At 45.9% G+C, this 20,812-nt stretch overlaps 1 pseudogene; it reads left to right on the forward strand.

Annotated features, from left to right (window-relative positions):
* Window positions 1-228: 228 nt before the first annotated feature.
* LOC147975638 (uncharacterized) lies at window positions 229-7,700 on the forward strand (annotated as a pseudogene).
* Window positions 7,701-20,812: the final 13,112 nt, after the last annotated feature.

Consider the following 20,812-nt stretch of genomic DNA (forward strand, 5'->3'; position numbering starts at 1 on the left):
TAACGAACGTTCTCTTCAGAAACAAAACCGACGAAAACCGTTCACTCCAAAGGCATAACTAGTAAACGCTCACTACATAACTAAACAAAAAAAATCAGATCTAGGTTTTCTGTGGAAAACCGATCTAGGTTTTTTTTAACCGAAAGAAAAAACGGCGGCTTTTACCGGCTCGGGCGAAATAAACCGGCAGCGGTGGCGGTTTTCCGGTGGCTCTCCGGCGAGGTGGCGATGGCGGCGGTTACGGCGGATCTCGCCGACGGCTTCGACGGCGAGCGGGGCGGCGGCAAGGGGTGGCGCGGGGCGGCGCAGTGGCGAGGCGCGGCGACGGCAGGGAGCGGCAGCGGCGCTAGCTGCGGCGGCGGACGGAGTGTGCAGCGGCGGCGGCGCGAGAGGCGGGGCACTGCAGCGGCGGCGGCGGTGCGAGGGGTGGCGCGGGGCGGCGCGGTGCCTCGGGTTATAAAGGGCTGGGGCGGCTCCTGGCTTGGGGAAGGGGCGGCCGGTGCCGTAGGTGCGGCGGACTCCGGCGGGAGTCCCGCACGGGCATGAGGAGGAAGGCGGCGGCAGCGCGCTGGCTGGGCTGGGCCGGCACGCGGTCGGCTGGGCCCTGAGCCGGCCCAGTCGGCGACGGAGGTTTTTTTTAAGATTTTCCCAGACAACAGAAAAAGAAATAAAACAAAATAAATAAAATTTTTATATAGGCGTATAATATACCAAAATTTTCAGAAAAAGATTTTCTACAACATGGACATTTTTAATACTTCAAATAAAATCCACAAAATCCAGATAAATCAAAGAGTGCTACTGGTCTATTAAAATCCAGCAAAAATCATTTTAAAAATACCAAAATGATTTCAATTTAATTTTTCTCCAATTTTCTAATGTAGGGAATCATGTTACCCTAATTTCCATATATTTTATTTTTGGATAAAAATAATTTGAATAAAACTCAAATAAATCCAAACTGAAAATTAATTCCAAAAGGACCTAGAAATTGATCCTTTGAAAGTCCCAACTCATATTTCATATAATTTGAAGAAGTCATTTTATCTTCGCTCGTGAAAATCATTGAGTTGCATAAAGTTTCAGAATTGGAAATATTCTCAAATGAAATTCAAATATTTTCAACAACCCTTGTCATTTAAATAAATGGAAGAAGTCATGTCATCTTCTCTCCAGGGTTTTGTGATTGAAAAGAATTTGAATTCAAGAGATCATAAAAATGCAAATGTGAAAGTTTGGGAAAGTCCTTTTATTCCCTCTCATTTAACTTTCAAAAAGTTTCGAATTTCACTCAATTAAACAAATCTATCTATTTAGTATAACATTCCAAAATTTAGAATTTTGGGATGTTACAATTCAGACACTGGAAGTGTTCCGGGTGATTTTGGAGAAAACCGGAGAGCCGGAGGGTTACCGGAACCCTATCGGGAGAAGTAATGGGCCATATGGGCCTTAGTGGGGAGAGAGAGGGGGGCAGCCATGGTGGGCCGCGCACCTCCTCCCCCTGGTCCGAATTGGACTAGGAGAGGGGGGCAGCGCCCCCCTTTCCTTCTCCCTCCCCACTTCCTTCCCCCTCCTAGTAGGAGTCCTACTCCTACTAGGAGGAGGACTCCTCCTTGGTGCGCCTATAGGGCCGGCCGGCCTCCTCCCCTTGCTCCTTTATATACGGGGGCAGGGGGCACCCCTAGAAACACAAGTTGATCCACATGATCATAAAATATCTTAGCCGTGTGCGGTGCCCCCTTCCACCATAATCCTCGATAATGTTGTAGCGATGCTTAGGCGAAGCCCTGCGACGATAGTACATCAAGACCGTCACCACGCCGTCGTGCTAACGGAACTCTTCCCCGACACTTTGCTGGATCGGAGTCCGGGGATCGTCATCGAGCTGAACGTGTGCTAAAACTCGGAGGTGCCGTAGTTTCGGTGCTTGATCGGTCGGGCCGTGAATACGTACGACTACATCAACCGCGTTGTGCTAACGCTTCCGCTGTCGGTCTACAAGGGTACGTAGATCACACTCTCCCCTCTTGTTGCTATGCATCACCATGATCTTGCGTGTGCGTAGGAATTTTTTTGAAATTACTACGTTCCCCAACACAGGGTGTTCGATTTATTTATCCAAGTTGCCCTGTTCGGACGGTTGCTCGAAGGCATGTTCGTCGTCCGCAGGCTCGTCCTGCTCTATGGCTGGGTCTGTATGGCTCCTGTCTCTGTCAAGGCGGGGCTTGGAGAGGCGCTTACGTCACCGCTTTGATTGCTTTTCGAGTGAACGATCCCTCGTTGCATCCCTGTGTTCCTCGTCGTCGCTTCCTTTGGGTGTGTCCACCATGTATACATCATGAGATGAGGTGGCTGTCCAGTGCCTTATAGGCATTGGTTCATGTTCATCTCCTACATCGTCGTCCATACCGTCGATGTCTTCAGAGTCGAAGTCGAGCACGTCGTTTAAATTATCGACAGTGGCTACGAAGTGGGTGGTGGGTGGGCTTTGAATTTCTTCATCATCCGCATCCCAACCTTGTTGACCATAGTCCGGCCAGGGCTCTCCTGATAAAGAGAGAGACTTTAGTGAATTCATAATATCGCCGAAGGGCGAGTGCTGAAAGATGCCCGCGGCGGTGAACTCCATGATCGGCGCCCAATCGGGTTCGATCGGTAGGGGCGCGGAGGGCTTGGAGTCTGGAGAGGAGTCCGGCTCCTTGGAGTCACGGGCTTCACAGAGAATAGGGCTGATGTTCGGCTCGATTGCCATAGAGATTGCAGCCCCCGAGGCGGTGTCCAACCACCCATCCTCGATTGGCGTAGTTGGCTCCGAATTAAGAGTTGGAGCTGATGCGGGTGCAGCCTCCAGGGCACTGTTCGGCGGCAGAGCTAGATCATGCCCATCGTGACAGTGCGGCACGCTCAGTTGCGGCTCGAACCCGTCGAAGATCAAGTCTCCACGGAGGTCCGCTGTGTAGTTTAAACTTCCAAATCTGACCTGGCGGCCAGGGGCGTAGCTGTCGATCTGCTCCAGATGGCCAAGCGAATTGGCCCGCAGTGTAAAGCCGCCAAATACGAAGATCTGTCCAGGGAGAAAATCTCACCTTGGATCGCATCATCGTTGATGATCGGAGAATCCATCGGGCCCAAAAGTGACGACACAGAGGAACTCTCAATGAAAGCACCAATGTCGGTGTCAAAACCGGCGGATCTCGGGTAGGGGGTCCCGAACTGTGCGTCTAGGCGGATGGCAACAGGAGGCAGGGGACATGATGTTTTACCCAGGTTCGGGCCCTCTTGATGGAGGTAAAACCCTACGTCCTGCTTGATTAATATTGATGATATGGGTAGTACAAGAGTAGATCTACCACGAGATCAATGAGGCTAAACCCTAGAAGCTAGCCTATGGTATGATTGTTGTCCGTCCTACGGACTAAAACCCTCCGGTTTATATAGACACCGGAGAGGGCTAGGGTTACACAGAGTCGGTTATGATGGTAGGAGATCTACATATCAGTATCGCCAAGCTTGCCTTCCACGCCAAGGGAAGTCCCTTCCGGACACGGGACGAAGTCTTCAATCTTGTATCTTCATAGTCCAGGAGTCCGGCCGAAGGTATAGTCCGGCTATCCGAACACCCCCTAATCCAGGACTCCCTCAGCCGTGGTGTTCGGATTTTTGTTGTGTTGCATTGCGCGCCGGAGCGCGCTTGCTCGGCCCATAGATGGATCTGATTGCGCCATCCTTTTGATGCGAGCCCTCACGTGGATCACGTACTAGCTTGTGTGTGGCATCGTTTGCCGCTCTAAGTTGGCCACGAGGTCGTCTATCCGACTGGATGGCTGTTTTGTTTTTTGATTGCGGGGGATCTAAGGCCTCCTCATCGAATTCAGGTAGCAGCTTTCGCTTCGGGTAGCTCTTTGTGTGGCGACTACCGCCGTATTTTGCTGCAGTGTTGAGTACTTTACCCCATCTAATTCTGAGTGTGTCTTGTGCAGCCCTGAGCCTTTGCTTCTGCTTTTTCAGACTCCTCGCAATGGCAAAAAGCCTTTGATGGGTATTCTGTTGCTCTGGGTGCCTGTCTGGTGTGATGTCATCCGGACTGTTATCTTCGCCGGAGTCGGGTTGTTCGGTTTGATTCTCCGTGTTGCCATGGTCGGACGGTGGTTCAATGCCGTGTTTGTCGTCCGTTGGCTCACCCTGCTCTATCGCTGGGTCTATATGATCGCTGTTTCTGCCGAGGTGGGATTTGGAGCGGCGCTTACGCTACCGCTTTGACTGCTTCTCGAGGGAACAACCCTTCACTGCGTCCTTCCGTTCCTCGTCGTCGTTTTCTTTGGGTGTGTCCACCATGCATACATCATATGATGAAGTGGGCGTCTAGTGCCCTGTGGGCAGTGGCTCCTGTTCGTCTCCTGCATCGTCGTCCATACCGTCGATGTCTTCGGAGTCGAAGTCGAGCATGTCGGTCAAATCGTTGATAGTGGCTATTAAGTGGGTGGTGGGTGGGCGGCGAATTTCTTCGTCATCCGCATCCCAATCCTGTCGGACATAGTTCGGCCAGGACTCTCCTGACAAGGAGAGAGACCTTAATGAGTTTAGTATGTTTCCGAAGGGCGAGTGATGAAAGATATCCGCGGATGTGAACTCCATGATCGGTGCCCAGTCGGATTCGACAGGAACGGGCGCAGGTGGTTTGGAGTCCGTGGCCGGGGAAGGATCCGGCAGTTTGGCGTCACAGCTCCCGTGAAGGGTAAGGTTGATACTCGGCTCGATCGCCGCTGAGGATGCAGCCTCCGTGGCGTGGTCTATCCACCCGTCCATGGATGACGCAATTGGATCCGAATTGAGGGTCGGAGCGGTTGCCGGTGCAATCTCCTGAACATTGTCCGATGGTAGAGCTAAATCATGCTCATCGTGACCGTGTGGCGCATTCGGCAGGGGCTCGAATCCGTCGAAGATCAAGTCTCCGTGGATATCGGCCGTGTAGTTTAAGCTTCCAAACCTGACCTGGTGGCCAGGGGCATAACTCTCGATCTGCTCTAGATGGCCAAGCAAGTTGGCCCGCAGTGCGAAGCCGCCAAATACAAAGATCTGTCCAGGGAGAAAAGTCTCACCCTGGACTGCATCGCTATCGATGATTGAAGGAGCCATCAAGCCTAATGATTACGACACAGAGGAACTCTCAATGAAAGCACCAATGTCGGTGTCAAAACCAGCGGATCTCGGGTAGGGGGTCCCGAACTGTGCGTCTAGGCGGATGGTAACAGGAGGCAGGGGACACGATGTTTTGCCCAGGTTCGGGCCCTCTTGATGGAGGTAATACCCTACGTCCTGCTTGATTGTTCTTGATAATATGAGTAGTAAAAGAGTTGATCTACCACGAGATCGAAGAGGCTAAACCCTAGAAGCTAGCCTATGGTATGATTGTTGTTGTTTGTCCTAGGGACTAAACCCTTCGGTTTATATAGACACCAGAGGGGGCTAGGGTTACACAGAGTCGGTTACAAGGAAGGAGATCTACATATCCGTATTGCCAAGCTTGCCTTCCACGCCAAGGAGAGTCCCATCCGGACATGGGACGAAGTCTTCAATCTTGGATCTTCATAGTCCAACAGTCCGGCCAAAGGATATAATCCGTCTGTCCGGATACCCCCTAATCCAGGAATCCCTCATTGACCATCGCTGGAGCCATGATCTTGATGCTGAAAGGTACTGCTTCTTGATTTCTGTGATGCCACTATAGGACAATAATAGTGTAGGCTGATGAATCAAAATTTCGAAGCATCTTTGTATTTCCTACTCCCCTGCTTCAGTTGGCAGCCAATTAGGCTGCAACTTGCATTACTTTCCAAGTTCCTCGCACCTGAACCGGCAACTCTCTGTAGTTTTCGTTAGATTTCCTAGGCTGAATTGAAGTTCATGTTGTGAGGATTAGATAAAGTTCCATCTACTCCATAGATGTGTTTTCCATTAATATGTGTCTGTATGATTCTGTTCTGCATATTCGTCTTAAATCGAAACAATAGTTATTAATTATTGGCCCACCATCCATAGAAACAAGTTGTGTACTATGGAGGTTGACTGAAGAATTGTTCACCCAAAACAATTGGACTCAAAGAAGCAGAGGAGAGATGTGAGAAAGAGAAAAGTGAGAAAAAATTGACCCATTGTGGTACAATCAGAACCTTTGGTTGTGCGATTGGATCATGCGGAGATAAATGGATCTGCTCTAGAAGAGAAAGAGAACATAGAGAAGAGAGGAGGAGATGTGCGTGAGACGGGGCCTTGTAGTTATTTCGTTACATGTTTCCAATGTAGTTTTTTTTTCCTTTTTTCTTATTTTTTTTGTTAAACTGATTTGATTTTATGCCTGCTTTACGTATTGTGTTTCTTCTTAAATTGACTCAAATTCTGATATTACCTACACGAGGGAACAATGATGAATTCTACGGAGGATGCTCATGGTACACAACATCCTTACTTCATAATCACCTATCTGGATGGTGCACAACATTAATGCTTTGTTAATGCTAAGTCCCTTGATTGATTTTGTGTGCAGGAAGGAAAGGCTCTATTGTCTTAACAAGGATGGAAAGTATAACAACATACACAAACCAACGTGGACAACCCAAATCGGGTAAATTGTTTATGCAATTTAAGCTGTCTCTAACATTTGTTATAATGCATAAAATCCTGGTATGGGTTAAATTGCTAAACCTTCAAGACTTCTCATTGGAGTGAGGACGTGGTCGAACATTCACCCTTCCATCCATTGACTCATTGTTGCTGATATCATAGTGAATACAACATTTTTCACATGTGTTATCTTATTTTACCATGGATAATGTAGTGCTTATGTATATTCATTTATTGTATGCTTTACAGGACAGATGGGACCTGGAAGATACACCAGAAACCGAAGAAAAAGTTCTCAAAAGTGCGGAAGAGCGATATAGAGGCTGACGACCAACTGTAAGCTCCACGTACAAGACATACAAAACAGATGCAGCTAGATTGGCTAATCTGTTGAAAGATTTACAACCAGAAGAGTGGGAATGGATGATTGAGTACTTTGGCACTGATTCAATATTTCAGGTTATCTCTAAGATCACTCTTTGTCTACTATGTGTTCAGATGAAATTGCTTTCAGTATGGTTATATTTCATTTCGATTAATTGGTAGGAACACAGCCAAAAGAACACCGATAGTCATAAGAAACAGAAGACAAAACACATATTTGGATCAAAATCTTACTCGCAACTAAGTTTTGAGAAGGTATGCGTCTAACTAAATATGATTCCTCGCTGCTAACTATGATTTCATGTTTCAAGCATCTCATTGCTATATTACTTGCAGGGAAACTTGGAAATTGGAGAAGAGCCAGATTGTATTGCTCTGTGGGAACTCACTCACACGAAGAATGGAACATGGTCTGACACAGAGTCCCAGGATGTTTACGTCAGTAAACTGACTTTTGGTTATTATATAGTTATTCAACGATGTGCTTTCGGCATGCTTCTGCACCAGCTGGGATTATTCAAGTGTTGGATCATGTTATTCTTGTTTCATCTTTTATAGTGTCAATATTGGTGCCGCACCTATAATTGTTCTTTCCGTTTTTTTGGACAAAGCACATCTAAGATGTTCAAAACAAAGAAACTGAAACTCATGGTCCACTTCCAAGTGAGCATGTCATTGGCCTTCATAATTAGCTAGCTGCTTCTTCTCTTTCACCATGCATTGTTGCTGCATTGAGTCACAACTTAAAAAAATGAATATGTGCCAGCTAGGGACATGAACTTAACTGAAACTATAGGTCGAGCCACAACTTAAATCAATAGTGGAAGATTTTAGTACATGTACTTGTGCTTATGCTTTAGACATTTACACTTGTAAAACTGTTTTGACCCCTCAGTTACATACTTGCTGACACAGTATCACTCGGGTTAGTCTAACGACAATTCTTTTTAACAATGGGGCTGGAATAATTGTATGACGTATGTTATGTTGGATTCATTAACTAGAACTATTTTTTTCCTTGATTGCACGATCCAAAAAACTAGCTCGACTGGATTCTAGATCACGGACAATTTAGTCTTGGCACTTAATTAGGATGCCTAAATTACATTTGAGTTTCATTTGATGGATATTTACTATGAGAATTATGAATTTTATGAATCTACATATTATACATATGGTTTTGAATATTGTAATTGAATGCATGTATTTTTTTAGGTTGCAATAGGCTATTGCCACAACCCACTTTTCGTTGCCACATGTTAGCACCACGAAAATTTAAATTGTCGCAATAGTTTCTCGCTACAAACATTTCACCCATTGTGGTACCTATTTATCACCGCCAAAACTAGTATGTTGCAATTTCCTATTACGACGACTGGAATATTTGTTACCATAACTTAATGCCACAAGTGTAGCGGTTCGTGGCAAAATGCCTAATGCCACGAAAACAAGGATTGTTGCCATAGTTTATTGCCACAATTTACTATTGCCACGGAACAATATGCACCATGAAACGAGCGTCGTTGGCATAGGTTGTTGCAACAAATGTCTATCGCAATGAGTTATCAGTCGCCATGATTCGTTACATGTTGCATTAAAGCTATCTCTACAAAGTAAATTGTGGCAATAGATGAGTGTTGCCACGGGAAAACATGTGGCGACTTCCCACATGGTTGTTGCAATAGCACACTTTATTGCCCCAATTACCTTTTTGTGGCAATAACCTATTACCATGTGTCCAGTCGCAACGGCTGCCAACGAATGCTATTTCGTGGCAATAGGTACTTATCACCACAAATCGGCATGTATTGCGACGAACAATTTTGTTGCAATAGACTCGGATCCTTGTAGTTGTGATGTGATATATAGTTGTGATGTGATATGGTCAAGACATGATGTGATATAAGTTATTGTATGAGATGATCATGTTTTTTAAAAGTTATCGACAACTGGCAGGAGCCTTCTGGTTGTCGCTTTATTGTATGTAATGCAATCGCCATGTAATTTATTTACTTTATCACTATGCAGTAGCGATAGTTGTAGAAGAAATAGTTGGCGAGATGACAACACGCTACGATGTAGATCAAGGTGTCAAGCCGGTGACGATGGAGATAATGATGGTGCTTTGGAGATGGAGATCAAAGTCACAAGATGATGATGGCCATATTATGTCACATATGTTGATTGCATGTGATGTTTATCTTTTATGCATCTTATTTTGCTTAGTTCGGCGGTAGCATTATAAGATGATCCCTCACTAAATTTCAAGGTATAAGTGTTCTCTCTAAGTATGCACTGTTGCTACAGTTTGTCGTGCCAAGACACCACGTGATGATCGGGTGTGATAAGCTCTACGTTCACATACAACAGGTGTAAGATAGTTTGCACATGCAGAATACTCAAGTTAAACCTGATGAGCCTAGCATATGCAGATATGGCCTCGAAACACTGCAACCGAAAGGTCGAATGTGAAACATATAGTAGATATGATCAGCATAGAGATGTTCACCATTGAAAACTACTCCATCTCACGTGATGATCGGACATGGTTTAGTTTATATGGATCACATGATCATTTAGATGACTAGAGGGATGTCTATCTAAGTGGGTGTTCTTAAGTAATATGATTAATTGAACTTAAGTTTATCATGAACTTAGTCCTAATAGTTTTTGCATATCTATGTTGTCAAGGATCAATGACCCGTGCTACCGTTCCCTTGAATTTTAATGCGTTCCTAGAGAAAGCTAAGTTGAAAGATGATGGTAGAAACTACACGAACTGGCGCCGTAACTTGAGGATTATCCTCATTGCTGCATAGAGAAATTACATCCTGGAAGCACCGCTAGGTGCAAGACCCGCTGCAGGAGCAACTCTGGACGTTATGAACATCTGGTAGACTAAAGCTGATGACTACTGGATAGTTCAGTGTGCCATGCTGTACGGCTTAGAATCGGGACATCAAAGACGTTTTGAACGTCATGGAGCTTATGAGATGTTCCAAGAGTTGAAGTTAATATTTCAAGAAAATGCCCGAGTTGAGAGACATGAAGTCTCCAACAAGTTCTATAGCTGCAAGATGGAGGAGAATAGTTCTGTCAGTGAACACATACTCAGAATGTCTGGGTACCATAACCACTTGACTCAGCTGGGAGTTAATTTTCCTGATGATAGTGTCATTGACAGAGTTCTTCAATCACTGCCACCAATCTATAAAGGCTTCGTGATGAACTATAACATGCAAGGGATGGAAAAGACAACTCCCGAGCTCTTCGCAATGCTAAAGGCTGCGGAGGTAGAAATCAAGAAAGAGCATCGAGTGTTGATGGTTAACAAGACCACTAGTTTCTAGAAAAAGGGCAAAGGGAAGAAGGGGAACTTCAAGGCGAATAGCAAGCAAGTTGCTGCTCCCGGGAAGAAGCCTAAGTCTGGACCTAAGCCTGAAACTGAGTGCTTCTACTGCAAAGGGACTGGTCACTGGAAGCGGAACTGCCCCAAGTATTTGGTGGATAAGAAGGATGGCAAAGTGAAATGTATATTTGATATACATAGTATTTATGTGTACCTTACTAATGCTCGTAGTAGCGCCTGGGTATTTGATACTGTTTCAGTTGCTCATATTTGCAACTCAAAACAAGGGCTAGGGATTAAACAAATATTGGCTAAGGACGACGTGATGATGCACGTTGGAAATGGTTCCAAGGTCGATGTGATAGCCGTCGGCACGCTACCTCTACATCCACCTTTGGGATTAGTTTTAGACCTGAATAATTGTTATTTTGTGCCAGCGTTGAGCATCAACATTATATCTGGATCTTGTTTGATGCGAGATGGTTATTCATTTAAATCAGAGAATAATGGTTGTTCTATTTATATGAGTAATATCTTTTATGGTCATGCACCCTTGATGAGTGGTCTATTTTTATTGAATCTCGATCGTAGTGATACATATATTCATAATATTGAAGCCAAAAGATGCAAAGTTAATAATGATAGTGCAACTTATTTGTGGCACTTCCGTTTAGGTCATATTGGTGTAAAGCACATTAAGAAACTCCATACTGATGGGCTTTTGTAATCACTTGATTATAAATCACTTGATGCTTGCGAACCATGCCTCACGGGAAAGATGACTAAGACTCTGTTCTCCGAAAAAATGGAGCGAGCCACTGACTTAATGGAAATAATTCATACTGATGTATGCGGTCCGATGAGTGTTGAGGCTCGCGGTGGGTATCGTTATTTGTTGACCTTCACAGATGATTTGAGCAGATATGGGTATATCTACTTAATGAACCTTAAGTCTGAAACATTTGAAAAGTTCAAAGAATTTCAGAGTGAAGTGGAAAATCATTGTAACAAGAAAATAATGTTTCTATGATTTGATCATGGAGGTGAATGTTTGAGTTACGAGTTTGGTCTTCATTTGAAACAGTGTGGAATAGTTTCGCAACTCACGCCACCTGGAACACCACAACATAATGGTGTGTCTGAACGTCGTAACCGTACTTTATCAGATATGGTGCGATCTATGATGTCTCTTAACGATTTACCACTATCATTTTGGGGTTATTCTTTAGAGATGGCTGCATTCACGTTAAATAGGGCACCATCTAAATCCGTTGAGACGACACCATACGAACTATGGTTTGGCAAGAAACCTAAGCTGTCGTTTCATAAAGTTTGGGGGCTGCGATGCTTATGTGAAAAAGCTTCAACCTAATAAGGTCAAACCCAATCCGGAGAAATGCGTCTTCATTGGATACCCAAATTGAAACTGTTGGGTAGACCTTCAATCACATATCCGAAGGCAAGATATTCGTTGCTAAGAATGGATCCCTCCTAGAGAAGGAGTTTCTCTTGAAAGACGTGAGTGGGAGGAAAGTAGAACTTGATGAGGTAATTGTACCTTCTCCCGAATTAGAAAGTAGCTCATCACAGAAATCAGTTCCAGTGATGCCTACACCAATTTGTGAGGAAGTTAATGATGATGATCATGAAACTTCAGATCAAGTTACTACCGAACCTCGTAGGTCAACCAGAGTACGTTCCGCACAAGCACTACAAAAAAAAAGACACATCCGTGACATTTTGGGCCGAACGAAATTTTTTCTGTCATGCTTATGACACTTCCATGACGATAATTGTGACAAAACCCGGTATCATCATAGATGTGGTGGGCTCCTACTTCTATGACAAAAAATCATGACAAAAAATGGGCTTTTCGTCCTGGACGGGCCGGAGACGCAGCTGTATGACATTCTTTGGGCCGTCCATGATGGAGAAAACCGTGGTAGAAGTGAGGGCGATGAAAATATCGGGGGAGTTCCCGGTTACGGTGGGTGGTCGGGGGTCGAGCGATGCGCGTTTCTCTCATACGTACACGCGTGTGTGCGAGGCTTTGCGCTCTAACTGAACCCAAGCAAGGCGTTGGGCTCTAACTGAACCCGAGCGATTGCACTGCAGGCTACGCGTTACTGAACCCGAGCGATCGATCGATCCCTTGCTGTTAACTAATCCTGAGTGATTCCTTTGCTACTACTGCTAACTGAAGCCGATCGATGCTGCCTCTGGATGAATAGTGAGCGTTGTTGGGGGGTTTGGATGAACAGTTCCCGGTGGGGGTTGGATGAACAGGAACCCGTGGTAGTAGAGGCCGTTGCCACTGGATGAACAGTACTCCGATCGATCGAGACGGTGGATGAAGAGGACCATGTGGAGGGCTAGATGAACAGGACCCCGTGGAGGGTTGGTTGAATAGTAGCCGTTGGAGGGTTAGTTGAATAGTAGCTGGTGGAGGGCTGGATGAACAGTAGCCAGTGGAGGGGTGGTTGAATAGGACCCCATGGAGAGGGCTGGTTGAATAGTAGCCGGTGGAGGAGCACGCGTTGGAGGCTGGATGAACAGGAGCCCGTGGATGAACAGTCGCAGGTGTAGGCTGGAGGAGGTTGACGGTAGATGAACAGTAGCCCGTGGAGGCAGTTGATGGTTGATGAACAGTAGCCCATGGAGGCAGTCGACGGTGGAGATGAACAGTATCCCGTGGAGTCCCGTTTTGCGGTACGCCGCACCCCTCTCAATGAATAGGACCCCCATTTCGACCATAGCGCTCCAACACAACTCAGTTTCCTCCATTTTGCGGTACACCACTCCCCTCCCGATCAACAGGACCCCATTTCGACCGTAGGAGGTCCGTTTCCTCCGTTTTGCGGTACGCCAGACCCCTCCCGATGAACAGGATCCCGTTTCGACTGTGGCCGGTCGAACACAAGGCTGTTTCCTCTGTTCTGCGGTACGCCAGGCCTCGTTTCCATAGGCTGTTCTGTCCAAGCTGGTTGGCTCCTGATGAACAGCACACGTTCCGTTGCCTCCTGATGAACATGACGCATTCCGTGGCCTCCCGATGAACACGACGACAACGCAGTTTCTCCATTCCGACCCAGCCATGTACACGAGCCCTGGCCGTACGTATGCACGAGTAGGCGTTCGAGACCCCGCCCGTATGTACGTACGTGGCCGTATTTACTTTCTTGCACCCTGGCCGCTGTACGTACGTGTACACGCTACGTGCACGCCTCTACTACGACACGTGCCATTCCTTACATGGCCACGGATCATCGCTGTAGCTAGCAGACAGACCGATCATCTGTACGTACTCGTTCGCAACCAGAATGACAACGCTATGTACGCTTCGACCGGGTGGGTCCCGACTGTCAAGCACTTCCTTGTGTGCGAAGATATAGCTTGTGGATCCCAGCAGCCAGGGGGAAATATTTTTTTCATGGAATACTGTGGCCCGTCCGATGGGTCCCTGCTGTCAGGTGGAGGAATCATTATTTTCCGTGTAATAAGGAGGCACTTCCTTGCTGCGGCTGTGGACCCAATTGTAAGCCTCTCAACGTACAGTACTCTTCTGATGGAAGTCGTTCGTTGACCACATTGACCATGCCGCGCCGAGAGCACTAGGGAGGTGGACGACGGCGAGGCCTAGGAAGGGGATGACAAGGAGCCGGGGAAGACGCGCTAGTGGATGCCCACACAGAGGGGAGTACGTGGGTTGACTTCTTCCACTACAAAAAAATACACTTCCGTGATGATACATGTTTGTCACACTAGGTCGCGTTTTTTGTCATGCATGTACATCCATGAAGATTTTATGACAGAATAAAGATAGTCATACATGTGCTGTCATAGAAGTGTTCCATGACCTTACCAAAATTATCATCATGGAAGTGTCCACTTCCATGATGATAAATCATGCGTCACAGAAGTGCTTTCGTCAAGGGTGACCAACACGTGGCATCCACCATAAAGGAACACCGTTAATATATCGGGTCCGGTTTGGGATCTGATAACCCTTTAACAGCCCCGACCAATGGGGATTTTCCACGTGTAAAATCATCATTGGCTGGAGGAAACACGTGTCGGCTCACCATTGGGACAGATGGCATCCACTCATTGGACCCAAGGCACCTATGATATGTCGACACGTGGCACATCCCAACAGAGGCCCATTCCTGTGAAAAGGCCGTCCCGTTTGACTTGGTCAAAAGGTGGAGGGCCGGCCCACGGGAAGCCTGTTAACGGCATTTTCGCATATCGCCCATTTACAGCCCGCTAACTCATGGCCCGTTACGGCCTACCGGAATTAGGACCAGTAGCGTCATCTGGGCCGTCCAATATGATTCTAGCCCGTTGTAACTTCTGGCCCATGTATGGCCCATGACGTATTTCGGCCCCTATGAGTCCCTGTGTAACTCTTGGCCCATTAACGGCCCGTGGTGAAACCGGCCCGTAATGAACAGTGTATTGCTTTATACCCATTAGCGGCCCATTATTCCATTGGGTCGTTTCCAGCCCGTGTTACCTTTCGGCCTTCTCAGGGCCCATTTATTCTTGGGCCATTTCCAGCATTCGGTTACTTACGACCCGTTACTCGCCTTTTCTGCTTGTGGGCCAAATTCAGCCCGTTGGTACAGTCGGCCCATTTGTGACCCGTTATTCTGTTGGGCCATTTTCATAGCATCATCAAATATGGCCTATTAACGGCCCGTTATGGTCAGCCCATAAAACGTACGATTTCCACTCTAGCCCGTTTATGGCCCCTTATACGGCCCGTACAGGGCCCATAGATGAGACGGCCCGTAGAAGGCCCATTGATCCGACGGCCCATAGAAGGCCCATTGATCCGACGGCCTATAGAAGGCCCATGGGTCCGACAGCCCATGGATCCGACAACTGATAGAAGGCCCATGGATTCGACAACCCATAGAAGGCCCACGGACCTGACGGCCATAGAAGGCCATGGATCGTCCGTCTCGTAGATGGCCCATGGATCATACGACCTGTGGAGGGCCATGGTCACTATAATGTTTGGGCGAGTTGGCCCCCGTTTGAATGATATAGCATATTTAAAGAATTATCCTACTCTATACTATCACCTCTAAAAAACATACACTATACAATAAAGAGACTAAAGCATAGAAACATAGAATAATCCTACACTATAGAATAAAGTAATTACAGCCGATTATACCCACTGGGCATTATGGTTCGGCACCAATGATAATAAAGCATACACAAACAGCAAGTTACATACACTGGGCAAATACAACTCCTACATCATGGACGCGCATCAACATAACTTACCATTTGAACTATAATCTTTTCAGAAAATAGGATTGGCCGGATTTAGATAACACAAATTTTAGTCTGCAAAATCTCCAATTGCTTCGTTGTTACCTCAGTGTCTTGTTTCATTTTTTTGATTCCTGCATCTAATACCTGCATGTCCAGTCTCAACTTGTTGATTGTACGTTGAGAATCATGTACACGTTGTCTTGCCACCTCTAGTCGATGCTCGAGAACATCAGCACATTCCAATTCCAATCCATAATCATTCGGTAACGGCCATGCCGCACTGCTCACAGATCTTTGTGTTGATGTCACTTCACCCTGAAATTGTAAGTACACATGACTAGGGCAAAAATATAGTTACAACAGTGAAGCGAGCAAGACAGACTATTTTGTACATGGCAAACCAGGACTAACGATAATGTTACATGTCATGAAGCATAAGCAGGTGATATTTTAAAAATTATAAAAAAGGTAGTCTGTGCAGCCTGCATACAGAAATCCCTCTTAGCTCACCAGAGGAGCATGATGTTGGGGCCCAATCCAAAACACAGACAAGTTACAAATTTAGACAGCACATTGTGTAGAAGTAAGCAAGCAGTTGGCCATTCTGTAGCTCAATTAAAGTCTTAGGGAGCATAATGAATAGCAGAGGGTTTCATACAAACATACTACAGCAAGCAAAACTATGCAATCATTAGCCTAGTATAAACTAGATTGCACACTTCGGCAGAGTAATTAAATGGCAAGGCCTTTAATTATGTCAACTAATAGTTATACAAGTACCCAACATCAGGCATCATTCTTTGGGTATCTCCTTAACTAAGGACAAATAAAGCAATTGAAAAGAGCAAATTAACTATGCCTGAAACAAACAAGGAATTGAACTGTTGAGTTGGATACAGTGACTTACCTTAACAGGTTGAAGAGGCTCATCACAGCTCCTACTTCTCTTGCAAGGCTCCTTCCTAACATCTTGTACTTGGAAATCCTCAATCTTATCTTCATTGCACCCCCTCTGCAAGGTGACACAAACTAGTTACTCGTCTCCTTTGAAGATAAATATGAATACTTTCGAGTCTGTAACACAAAAGGATGAGATTATAAAAAAACAACACCACATAATGAAACATGCCGCATCTCTTGCACTTGCACAGAATGAAATGAACATTTACTATGTCTGCACTATGTAAAAACTAGGCATACCTTCGAACGGGATCTCCAGGTACTCTTGGAGAGCCTACTGTAGTGTACAGCCAAACCTTTATGTCACCTATGAGTTAGAAAAGGCCCAACTATAGCAGCCCTTAGTGTTTAAATCGTTGACAAGCTCTGTTAGAGTGTTAGGTCAAGAACAGCAAGTAATCAAAGCAAATAGTCCTAGTATGGCTGGCTGATGCAAACAAGCAATTGAACAGATGTGTGAGCAAATCTTACATATCAAGAAAAGAAGCAAAGAAGGAGGCTTAAAGACCATCACTTGACTGACGAGATTTAAGGGGCATTTAAACATCATGTGCAACGTATGAACTAACATAAACATTGCACATTCCAGATTCTACAATGGAATGCACATGTATTAGGTTATGCCATGTATGATGATGCCTAAATGTACACTATAGCAGGCATGAGTGATTCATCATTGCGCACACAATTGAATTGCAGGTTAAGGGCTAGTTCTATTATGCCTTTTCAGGGCTTATTGTCAAAATAAGCAATAAAAGATGTAAAGAAGTCATTTTTGAGTTATGGGCTTGGGCTTAACTAATTTCGCTTTGGAGGGGGTTGTTTCGGGTAGAACCTCACTAATAATTGAAGGGAAGGGGAATAGTGAAATGACTCTGTTGTCTGCCTATATTACACTCAAAATGCAACTGCTGACGCCCGCATCACACCTCACCCTCAAGTAAAAACAAACACGCAAGCGTTCATTGCCCTGCCCGATTGCATCTCCTCTCCCCTTTCCCTCTACCTCAACCCCCTGCCTGCAGCACTAGGGTTCCTCCAACGAGCCGTCGCCACTGGTCCCATCTTGCCTAGTCCTCGACGATGCTCTTTCCAGCTAGGCTACATGGCCAGCGGGTAGGGGAAAATCTCCCTGGCTGCTCCTCCCTCTGGCGCCGCCCCTCATTCTCATGGTCTCCAGCAGCTGCTCCACTATGGTTCGTCCAACACACTACTCTGGCAGGCGCTGCACAACTACGGCTAATGCCACACTGCGGTACAAGGCACCTTATTCCCTCTCTCCACCTCCCAGGACGTGGCCTTGAGGTGCTGTTGAAGGATGAGCTCATCCAACAAGGTGAGGATCTCCTCTGGTTTTTTGCCAAATTTTCATTCTGATCCACTATGCGATGAATTGCTATGAGCTGCTTCTGCTGCTTCTATATGATGCATTGCTATGAGCTGCTCCTGCAGCTGCTACATGATGAATATCTATGAGCTTCTGTTGCTATATGATGAATTGCTATGAGCTGCTGCTGCTATATGATGAATTGCTATGAGCTGTTGCTGATGCTATATGATGAGTTGCTATAAGCTGCTCCTGCTGCTGCTGTATGATGAATTGCTATGAGCTGCCCCTGCTGATGCTATATGATGAATTGTTATGAGCTACTCCTGCTGTTGCTATATGATGAATTGCTATGAGCTGCTCCTGCTGCTGCTATATGATGAATTGCTATGAGCTGCTCCTGCTGCTGCTATATGATGAATTGCTATGAGATGTTCCTGCTGCTGCTATATGATGAATTGCTATGAGCTGCTCCTGATATATAATGAGTTGCACACTGTTGCTGCTGCTGCTGTACGATGAGTTGCTATGAGCTGCTGCTGCTATATGATGGTTTCAGGCGGTGCTGCTATATGATAATAACCAACCACTTGGACCATCGAATTTCAATAAATAATTGTTCTTCATTTAAATGTGGGTCATGCATTCTTCTTTTAAATTAGGCAATGGGATCTCTATGGAAAACATTGACCAAAGTAGATCGTGCCAAGTAGATGGTATCTTTGTATTTGCATTTTGAGCAAATAGTGATGGTCTGTTTTCCTATCATATTAATTACTGCACTGGGTTCAATTTGTGATGTTTGCAAGTCAAATTAATTTTCATATGGGCAGCAAAATGAATAAATATAATGCAATCTAGACTTTTCACTCATCATACCAAAGATAAGCTGAAAACGCAATGAAAAGAACTGGTTGGCTTATTACATGGAGCTTATATTCACAGGTGCTTATTTTCTTAGGATAACTCGTAATAACTGTCCCTAAGAAACTTGGCCAATAGAACTGACATACAAATAACATGTCACGATGATTGCAATGGAGGAGTGACGTACCATAGCACACTGTATAGGCTCACCGCTGCCTCTCCTTTTTTTGCGATGTTCCATGAAATTGCCACATATATCCTGTACTTTCTCATTGTGTAACCCTATCTGCAAGTTGACACGGCTAATTTCAGACATCTCTACATGATAATATATTGCATATCCCTTGCGCATATTTAAACCACCAATTAATGATTGTGTGCGTAGCATAAACTAGCCATGACTCTGTGTGCTGGACTAGCAGGCACTCTAAGGGAGCCTAATGTAGTGCACTGGAATTCCTACATGCCACATACGATTTTGTGTAATGTACTGCCTCTGTTCCTAAATATATGTCTTTGTAGAGATTCCAATATGGACCACATACAGATGTATATAGATGCATTTTCGAGTGTAGATTCACTCATTTTGCTCCATATGTAGCCTATAGTGGAAACTCTAGAAAGACTTATATTTAGGAATGGAGGTACGAGGTAGTATCATGTATGACATATATATATATATATATATATATATATATCTAATTTAGCAGCCAGTAGTAGAAATCATTGTCTGCACAAAGGGATTACTGGTCGAAAATTCTAGCAAAGCATGCTAGGAGGCACAGAACAATACAAGAGAGAGAGAGACACTTACAAGATCGTAGCAATGCCTCAGTACAGGATCTTGGTTGGCCAAGCTATTAGATCTAGAAGAAACATCGTCCTTGTAGTTTTTGCCAGTTGCATAACAGGTAACAGCGACCTGTTAGTATATTTGAAGTACATCGGGCAGGTGATGCTGGATGGGTTTAAAGGTGACAAGTACCTAGGCCGTGGCGGCTGCTTGGCATCTTGCCAGACGGTGGGAATCAAGTTAGAAACGTCAAGGGTGATTACGTTGCGCTGGCTGTCGGGGTCTGGTAAGGAGATCTAGAACCGTCGAGTAGGGTGTTTGTGGAGCCGCTCTGGTAGGATGGACTACGGTGTGGGCAAAGCGGATCTGTGGCCGTGGACGAGGGCGTAGGTGAAGCTGCTCCAGTGGTTGGGTTAAGGATGGTGTCGACGATGCGGATCTGCGGTCGTGGACGGGGCGTCAGAAGCTACTCCGGTAGGTTGGATGAGGGTGCGAGGAAGTGGATCTGAGGCCATGGACTTGTGAGTTGGCAAAGCGGCCCCGGGTTGAGAATGGTATAGGTGAAGCGGCTCCGGTAGGGTTGAGCAAGGTGTTGGCGAAGAGGATCAGTGGCCGTCGACGGGGGCGTCGGTGGGGCAGCTCCGAGGGGGTGTGGATGAAGCATCTCCGGTGGGGAGTACGAATGAGCCGCTGCAGATGCGTTGTGGTTGACGAGAGTACCTGCGAAGCAGATCCGGCGCCCTGGACAAGGTCGACATTGAATGGGCTGTGGTACAGTGGTGGATGAGCAGTCTATTCTTTTCTATGGGAGGTGGGAGGGGTAGATGCGGCCGCAGAAGTAGATCCAGTGAGGTGGACGCCGCTAGCAGTGAATGGGCTCTGGTACGCCGGTGGATGAGCAGTCTAGGGTTTCGAGAGGGGAGGGGATAAAGGCCGATGAAGTACGGACGGCGTGATGTAAGATGCTCTGGTGCTGTGGAGTTAATCATTTTTGCGGGAGGGGGAGAGGAAATGGGGGTGCCATGTAGTGGGGGGAACCGGAAGTTACCAAAGCAGCCCCGACCTATTATGTAGGTGAGGGCAGTATTGTAACTGTTGGTATCTGTGCACCAAGGACAAAAGGGGAATTTCCCATGCTAAAGACTAAGGTGGCGGAAATTTTAGAAGGAGGCGGGAGATTTTGCCGCCCGCTGGATTGTTCGTCTCCAGTTTCAACTAA

Source organism: Triticum urartu, chromosome 4A (genome assembly GCF_056163025.1).
Source record: "Triticum urartu cultivar PI428250 chromosome 4A, HENAU_Tu73, whole genome shotgun sequence".
In the NCBI taxonomy this organism is placed as follows: Eukaryota; Viridiplantae; Streptophyta; class Magnoliopsida; order Poales; family Poaceae; genus Triticum; species Triticum urartu.